This window comes from Pseudorca crassidens, chromosome 7 (genome assembly GCF_039906515.1).
Source record: "Pseudorca crassidens isolate mPseCra1 chromosome 7, mPseCra1.hap1, whole genome shotgun sequence".
In the NCBI taxonomy this organism is placed as follows: Eukaryota; Metazoa; Chordata; class Mammalia; order Artiodactyla; family Delphinidae; genus Pseudorca; species Pseudorca crassidens.
The window spans coordinates 2877351-2886103 of NC_090302.1; the positions used below are offsets into that span (position 1 = coordinate 2877351).

At 56.8% G+C, this 8753-nt stretch overlaps 1 long non-coding RNA gene across 1 annotated transcript; it reads right to left on the reverse strand.

Annotated features, from left to right (window-relative positions):
• Nucleotides 1-2510: 2510 nt before the first annotated feature.
• Nucleotides 2511-8445, reverse strand: LOC137226953 (uncharacterized). Its single transcript, XR_010944617.1, has 3 exons — nt 8152-8445; nt 4479-4615; nt 2511-2767 (listed from the first exon to the last, which is right to left on the reverse strand). It is a non-coding gene; the product is annotated as an uncharacterized lncRNA (long non-coding RNA).
• Nucleotides 8446-8753: the final 308 nt, after the last annotated feature.

Below are 8753 nucleotides of genomic sequence, written 5' to 3' on the forward strand. Positions count from 1 at the left end.
TCAGCGTGGCTGGGCGGCCAGAGGTGGGAGCAGGGCGGCCTGCAGTCGGTGTGGACAGGTGGGCAGAGGGCGGCCGCACAGAGCCCACCCCCTCTCTCCCCGCTCCAAGCCACAGCCGTTCCCTAACTCCTGATTTTTCATTAAAACGGCAATGGGCTCTGAGCCGCCAAGGTCACGGGGCTGCCAGGGGAGCTGAATGCGGGCCGTTACGCTGGCCGCTAACGACCCCGCGGCCACGGCGGGCGCGATCAAGCACCAGGGACACTCCAATTTCTGCTTGTCCCGCAGTGATCGTATCAGGGCCTGAGTGATCTCTTCTCTGGAGGGCGGCGGAGAGGCACCCAGTGGCCGTCCAGCCCCACCGTCCCTCCCTCGGGAACAAAGGGACACACGGCTGGCCGGAGGGGCTGAAGAACGGCTACAGGGTCCTCCCCCCGCATCCCTCCCTCAGCTGAGTCGAGTTCGTGCCCAGTTCATCAGCTGCCGGGAAACGCCATTCATTCCATCCTCTTCCAGTGGGAGGGGCTGGGTGAGGGCGGGCACGGCCCCCGCGTGCCGCTCACGTGAGGAGGTGGTGGAGGTGGGAGGGGTGCAGAGGGGAAGCAGACGCCCCTCAGGACCCCAGGCCCCATTCGTAGAAGGCCTGAGACCCCAGGCGGCCTCCCAGCAACGCTGGCTTGTCAAGCGCAGGGGCGTGCGGGGGCGGGGGTCCGACGGCCCCGGGTGAGTACCAGCCCGAGCCTCACCCCCCCAGGGATTCTCATGATTGCCCAGACGTCAGCGCACAGTGGCCCCAGGGCTGTGTTCCAGGGCTGGTGGCCGTGAAGCCTGCTCTGAGCTGAGAAGCAACTTTTTAGAACTTGGTTAAGCAAAAACTAGAGACAGCCGAAGGTCCTTCGTCTGGGGAACAGATCGCCCGAGGCCATGCCTGCGCGGAGCGCTACGAGCAGCGAAAAGGCTGCAGCGCCAGGGCGTGGCTCCAAAGGCCACGTGCTTTCCGGTTCCACTCACATGGCCGCGCGACAGGCGCAGGAAGCAGTGGACCGCTGCCAGCAGCTGGAGTGGGGGTGGGCTGACAGCAAAGGGGCACAGGGGAGCTGGCGGGTGACGGCACGAGCTAGATCTCGATGCTCAGGTGACCGCACACGCTTGTCAGGACTCTCAGGAGTGTGCACGAAGAAGGGTGAGTTTTACTGTATGTGAATTATACCCGAACAAAACAATGAAAAGGATTCTTCCCCCTTGTACCAGACACAGTCGGCACCTGGGATGGGTCCAGGCCGCCACACTGCTCAGAAACCAGTGACAACCCGGAAAGAGCCTGTGCCATCGCCCTTTGGTCCCTTTGCCCCTTTCTGGGCCTGGAGCCGCCCTGCTCCTTGTGAGGCTGGGAAGGGCTTCTGGAGCAAGGGCGGCCAGGCTGCCATGGGGGGCAGGAATGGAGCCCCAGGCCCCACGACCCCCTACCTCCTGGTCCGGATCTCAAAGCCACTCAGCTCCTGGGCTTTCTCTCCAGTCAGATGGTTGGGAAGACAACAGGCTAATGAAGTACCAGGAGCTCTCTGGGGCAGGCGGGCTCCCATTTGCCCCTCCATCACGATAACTGAGACTATAGACGCTCGCGGGAGGGGTCGATCCCTTATTTCCCCCAAAGGAAGGCCGGCCCTCTCCCTGCCTCGGCCTCCCCCAGAGCCCTGGGCGGGTGGGCCACGGCCCCTTCATCTCTCCCTCTCGCCCTGACAGCCCCCCATGGGAATTCTGTGCTGCAGAAGATAGTTCCTGGGCGTGGGGCTCCCTCCCTCCCTCCCTGGAGTCATGAAGCTTCCCGGGGCCCAGAGAGCACACAGCTACTTACGTGAGCGTCCTGCGTCTTCAGTATTGTATTATGCCATCGGCCAGGTTAGCCTGGCCACCCGTAGCTGAGTTGCTTCCCCCTGGAAGGGGATGGGGAGCCCCCACTAGCCTCTCTTGAGGAAAGGGCGACTCTCACTTCCTCATGGCACATTGCGTGGCAACACACATTCGGTGAGCACCCACTGTGTGCTGGCTCCGTGCGGAGGGGGCCCAGGCTGGGGAGCGGTGAGGTGGACACACAGACACTCTCACGCTGTCAGGGGAGCATGAGGCCGAAGGAGGTAGCCTCTTTCCCGTGTCTGTGTGCTTGGGTCTGGGTGCGTCTGGGATGTTCCCATTTCACAGATGAGAAAACTGAGGCCTGCAGCGTGCAGGGAATTCACCCAAGCTGGGACTGGACGCAGTCTGTGCTGCTCAGGTTCTCCATCCACCCCCTGCCCAGGTCACTTCCCAGACCAGGTGTGTCAGCATCCCGGGCCAGGCCCTGGGGACCAGCGTGTTGTGATGCTCCCAGACGGTTTGGTGGGCAGCCTGGACACTGGGTTGACCTGTTCTCCCTCGTCAGACCCGTCCCTTTACTGTTTGATATAAAAATCATAGGAGATGTAACTCATCTCACACATAATTTCAGAAAAAAATCAATGTAATGTCCCGACTGTGACATAAGGGAGGAATAGCCGGGAAATCATTGATAATAAGATAATCTGTGTTTCAGTATGTGGACACCAGCCCGTCTCCTGTAGGAGCTGCAGGAAGTCCCCACGCCGGCCACGGCCGAGGATGCAGCAGACACAGGTGAGGTGTGTGGGCCTCCAGCACCTGCAGGTGTGTCTGTCTGTGACCTGATTATCCCAGATGGTAAATTCCAAACAGAACAAGGCACGTGGACTTCAACCTACAGGTGGACACTTTCCTGAAAAGTTCGACAATTGCTGAACACACACAAAGGAGGCTCAGGGCTCCCTCTGTACGCTTCTAGCTCGGGTCATGTGCCTGAACGTCTGGTGCGACCTTTAGAAGTTGTGTGTAGTTACCTAAGGGGAAAAGGTGTGTGTGCGGGGGATACGTTAGGAGTTTGGGATTAACACATACACACTGCTATATATAAAATTGATGATCAACAAGGACCTACTGTATAGCACAGGGAACTCTACTCAATATTCTGTAATAACCTATATGGGAAAAGAAACTGAAAAAGAATGGGTATATGTATAACTGAATCACTTTGCTCTGCACCTAAAACTAACACAACATTGTAAGTCAACTATACTCCAACATAAAATAAAAATTAAATTAAAAAGAAAGAAAGAAAAAAGAAATTGTGTGTGACTCGGAACAGTGTGGTCAGCGGAGCTGGTCTGTGCGATGGTGGGCCCTTGTTTACTGAATGTCAAGGGCGCCCCTCCCTCGCCACGGTCATTGAGACACCCCCAAAACAGCCTTTCCTGAATTTCCAAAATGCCCCTTGGAGGTGGGGCCGCTTAGCTTTTAACCATCATGATGGACCCCTGTGACAATAAACGCTCCGGAGACTGAACAGAGGACGTCTTCACTTGCTGGGGGGGCTTGGCGGGTCAACAGAATGACCAGCAGAGTGTCCACAGGTCCAGAGAGCAGGCATCAGCACGGTAGACCACAGAGAGGCCAGGGCTGGGACCAGGGTAAGGAGAGCAAGGCGCTCTTCCCAGGCTCTAGGAAGCTCGTCATCGAGAGAAATACTGCTTTAATGCAATACTCTTAAAAATCAAAATTAACGCAGAAAGGCCACAGTGAATCAAATGCCCAGTTCTTAAATACAGAGGGTCAGGGTCACTGCCTTTTCCTGTCACCTCCGGCTCCGATGTGGCCGGGCAGGCTGCTGTTGGGGGCGCTGAGCTCTGAAGGGATCGCCCCTGGGCAGGGGGTTCACGTGCTTGGTGCGGGCCCACTGAGCCCCGCCGCGGGTGCTCGAGGCTTCCAGATCCTTCACGGCCGTGCTGCCAGGGGCCGGTCAAGGCCAGGGGCCTCACTTTGTCTGACAGACCCAGAACCCAGCGGCCGTGGCTGGGAGGAGGGAGTCCGGTTGGGTTTCCTGGTTGATGGAGACTTCCTGGAAGGGGCGGGGCTTCGGCCCTCAAGAGCGTCCGGGTGCTCAGTGACTCCACGCACGAGGCGGCACAGCTCTGATGCTATTACTGAGACAGCTGCGCTGGGCTGGCTGGTGCAGGCCCATTTTGGGGGGCTTTGCAGACTCCTGGCCCCTCAGGAGGGCACCGAGGAGGGAGCGTAGGTGTCAGGTGTGCTTGGCCAGCTGGCCACACCCAGGCCAGTGAAATCCAGGTCTGGGGGGGGGGGGGTGAGGCATGAATGTTTTTAAACCTTCCCGGGGGCTTCCCTGGTGGTCCAGTGGCTAAAGCTCTGTGCTCCCAATGTAGGGGGCCCGGGTTCGATCCCTGGTCGGGGAACTAGATCCTGCATGCTGCAACTAAAGATCCCGCACGCCACAACTAAAGATCCCGCGTGCAGCCACGCAGATCCCGCGTGCCACAACTAAGACCCGACACGGCGAAACAGATAAAGAAATAAATATTAAAAAAAAAAAAAAAAAAGATGTCTCCAGGACTGAAAGCCTGTCAGGACCTTACCTGGCCCGTGGACCTCTGAGTCTGCAGTAACATATTGCTTTAGTGTGGGCGTCATCACTGCTCTCTGTCCGTCCCCTTCCCGGGAGATCATAACCAGTGTGGTAAGCAGAGCAGCTTGTTATATTTTACGTCTATTCCTTTCAAAAAACCAGACAGAGAAAGACAAATACCATATGATATCACTTATATGTGGAATCTAAAGAAATGATACAAATGAACTTATTTATGAAATAGAAACAGACTCACGGACTTAGAAAACAAATTTGTAGTTACCAAAGGGGAAAGGGGGTAGGGGAGGGATAAATTAGGAGTTTGGGGTAAACATATACACACTACTATACATAAAATAGATAACCAACAAGGATCTACCGTATAACACAGAGAACTAAACTCAGTATCTTGTAGTAACCTATAAGGGAAAAGAATCTGAAAAAGAATACGTGCGTGTGTGTATGTGTAACTGAATCACTTTGCTATACACCTGAAACTAACGCAACATTGCAAACCAACTATACTTCGATTTAAAAAAAAAGTAAAAAAAAGAACAGAACCTCCAACCCCAAATGCCTTCACCACCTGTGCTATCCTCTGTTGGAAAGTTGTCATTCAAGATTAGCAGGATTACACCCATTTCACACACCGGGCGGGCACTAACGTTCTTGGAGTCTTCACGCGTGCCGGAACTTTCGAGGTGTGTGTGTTTTCAGTGTCCAAACCTGGAAGCCAAGGGGCAGAGGAGCAACGCCCCGGGCCTGGCCCCTTGCTGGGAAGGGTGAGTCACAGCCGGAGCCTGGGTCCCTTCCCCCACCCCGCCCTGGCTGGGACCCCCCTCTGCTCTTCAGGGTGAGACCTTTCCGTGCCCTTTCGACGTCACCGAGAGCCCGAGAGGACAGCTTCTCGCCGCGACGCCTGCTTAATCTGCCTGGCTGGACTCGCCGCCCGGTCTTCACCACGGTTATTGCATTTCGCGCCGAGTGGCTTGGGTTTACTGGGTTATTGGCTCATTTTTCATTTTGCATCTGTAGTAACCAGACTTGGAAATGAAGAGCAGAGCAGCACCTAAGCCTGACGACGGAGGACTGAGCCTGGACGCCTGGAAATCTGGAAAGGGCTTTTCACGGGCAGAGGCTCAGGGGAGAGGGGGGCGGCTTCCGACTAGGCTGACCCGGGGTCCAGCCCAGTGTGGCCTCGTGGTCCGGGGCGGCGTGGCCGCGGCCGTGGCTTTCCTGGCTGCAAAGTGGGAGCGTAAGACCCACCTTGAGAGCTTTACGGAGCATAGTAGGTATTCAATAAGTGCAGTTACGATGACTGCTGTTAAGATGTTATAACGTTCTTTTATAAGTCATACAATAACGGAACTGTTTTATTTGGGGGCTCTCTTAGAAAACATAAATACGAGAACGAACCATGACACCGCTGACCTGAGAATAGCTTCCTCTGCGATATTCAATTATCCTTCCCTCGCTCCCTCTCTCTCCTCCTGCAATTGGATTATTTCAGTGCCCTTGCAATGCACTTGTGCCAACACGTCGGAGGAGTTAACTGCAGCTCTTCTTGGTGGTGAGGGTGGTCTCAAGACCTCCTAAAAAATCCTTTCATTCCAGAGATTCACAGGCAGGCAGAGTGATGGGAAAAGAGTGCTAGTCTGTGGGTGTGTGTCATTCTGTCCATTTTATGGACAAGAAGGATTAAATAACGAGGCCAAGGTCACAATTCAGCAGCCGGGCAGGGATTCAAACTCAGGTGTCTGATCACAGAGTGTTTTCCATTTCGGTATCCAGTCCTCATTCAACAAGTGTTTACCCCCGTCGGGGCTCAGCGCTTGGGAGATGCAGCGGGGAAGCTGTCAGGCCCCACGGAGGCTGAGGCAGGAAATAAACACAGATCAAATCACAGAACAGAATGACTGAAAAGCGGCTGAGGGCTTTGCGGAGGGGCCTCGAGGGGAGCCTCAGTGGCCGGTGGGGGGCTTCTGCTGGTGGGTGGTCTCAAGGAGGTGACCTAGAGATGGGATGGAGCCTGCAGGCTCTGGACAGAGGGGGCGGCGAAGGGCAGGGGGAAGGGGATGGCAAGCAGAGTCCTGCTGCCGTAAGGTCTCACCGCAGGCCTGTGAAGTGGATTTTGCCCTCTGCTTGAGCTGCCCACGGGGACCGGGTGCAGGGCCAGACAGTGTGTGGCTCCCGAGACGGGCCGTCCAGTCCCGTCCTTCCGTGGCCAGGCCCCAGGGTCTTGGGCATCCGGATCTGATAAAACCCACTCCTTGGAGAAAATGGCAAGCCCGCCTCAAGAACAGCCAGGTGCTCTGCAGATTGCTCCCCTTCCACCCGTGTGGGGTTATCACGGGGAGGGAGGCATTTTTCCGTACACCTGCCTGCGTTTCAAGGGGTCGCTAACCCGTTAGGGCATTTATGAATTTGAAGATTTGCAGATTCTTTGGCGGGTATGTTTCTTGCCGGTCAGGCGACACTATAAATACTGGCCCGGTCTGGGCAGACCTGGGCACCCGTGGCAGCATGGTCTCCCTGAGCCCTGGGATCCCACCAGGCAGTGCTGTTGGGCTCGCTGAGCCTCGCCTGGCTGAATGCCCCCCGTGGTCCTTGGGCACCTGAGTTCCGCGTGACAGTGTTGCCCCACCCTCTGAGCATGGGTGCTTGCACGTGGCAGGAGGCGCACGGCCTCTCTTTATCCTTTCCCCTGGTGGCCAAAAGCCCAGGGGCTGTCCAGGGAGTGGGGCTCGGTGGGGAAAGCCCAGGGCCCAGCATCGTGGCAGCCACATGTGGCGGGCGCTACTTCCATGGCTGCTGGGCCAGGCAGCCTTCTCTCCGGGCAGGGAGACTCACACCGTGGGCCTGGCTGCCTACGGGGCGGGCACAGCACAGAGAGCCACAGCCCCGGGCTCCCTCTCCCCGGCCCCGGGGTGGAATCAGGAGGGGAAGTCTGAGAGGAATCCAGAGAAGCCAGGAGAGCGAGCATGGCCGGGGAGGTGGAGCAGAACGCCCCCAAAGTCGGGGGCAGGTGGGGCTCTGCCTTGACCCCTGTGGGCTTCCCACTGCGCAGGTCCCTGTGGCTCCCAGGGCAGGCGCTCCCAGCAGGTGCAGCCAGTATGCCTGAGAGCTCGTCCTTCTCTCTTCCTAATGCACCCCCCAAATTACCTTGCGTGTAGCATAGCCCTTCCAGCAGCCCCGGGACGCGGGCCTCTCCACCGCACCTCACCTCGCGGGGCAGCCAACCTGCGCCCGCCCCGCCCCCCGCCTGCCGTGTCTGGCCTCCGCTGGGCGCCGCCGGCCGGGCTCCAAGCTCCCAGGGCTGGACAGGGCGTGGCGGGGGTGGGGGCCACCCAGCAGCTCACTCTTCACAGGCTGAAGGGTGACAGGCGGCCCTGTGTCTGGCCCCAGCGAGCATTCCATTTATTTTATATAAATATAAAATATATTTATATTTCTTAAATATAAATTTAAGAAATGTTTTTTAATCGCGGTGAAATTCACATACCATAAAACGAACCATCTCCAAGGGGACGGTCCAGTGACATTTAGCCCATTCACACTGTTGTGCAACCCCCGCCTGTCTGTCTGGTTCCAAAACATGGTCGTTACCCCGAAAGGAAACCCCTCCCCCTCCCCCAGCCCCTGGCAACCACCAATCTGCTTTCAGTCTCTGAGGATTTACTTACGCTGACGCTTCATAGAGAAGGAATTGTACCACGTGTGACCTTTCATGTCCACCTTCTTTCACTTAGGATGGTGTTTCTGAGGTTGATCCCCATGGTTTTCCCGAATTTCCTTCTTTTTGATAATGTGTGAGGCACCAGCTCTGGCCGGCGTTCCACATACTTCATTTCCTTTTATCTTCACACTGACCCTAAGAGGCAGGTGCTGTGTGATCCCCATTTGAAAGACAAGGAAACTGAGACTCCCAGAGGTCAGGTGACATGCTGCCCAGTGGTGCAGCCGGGACTTGGGGCTCTCCTGTCCCTTGGACCCCGCCTCTGAATCCTGCACATCCCTGGAGCCCCAGTCCCGCCTCCGCCTCTTCCCAGAAGCCTTCGGAAAGGCTGCCTGTTTAACCTGCCGAGGGCCAGTCCTCCTTGTGGTCAGTGAACTTGTGTCCTTGTGGGCCCCCTGAACCATGCACACAGTAGGTGCTTTATAAATTACCAGGCAGTGATTCTTAGCGGGCTCCCCAGGTTTGGGCTGATCCTGGGACGTGGCCGTGGTCTGGATAGACTTCAATTCCTCAGTAGTCACCGAGGGGTCCTGACGCCAGCTGGGGCGT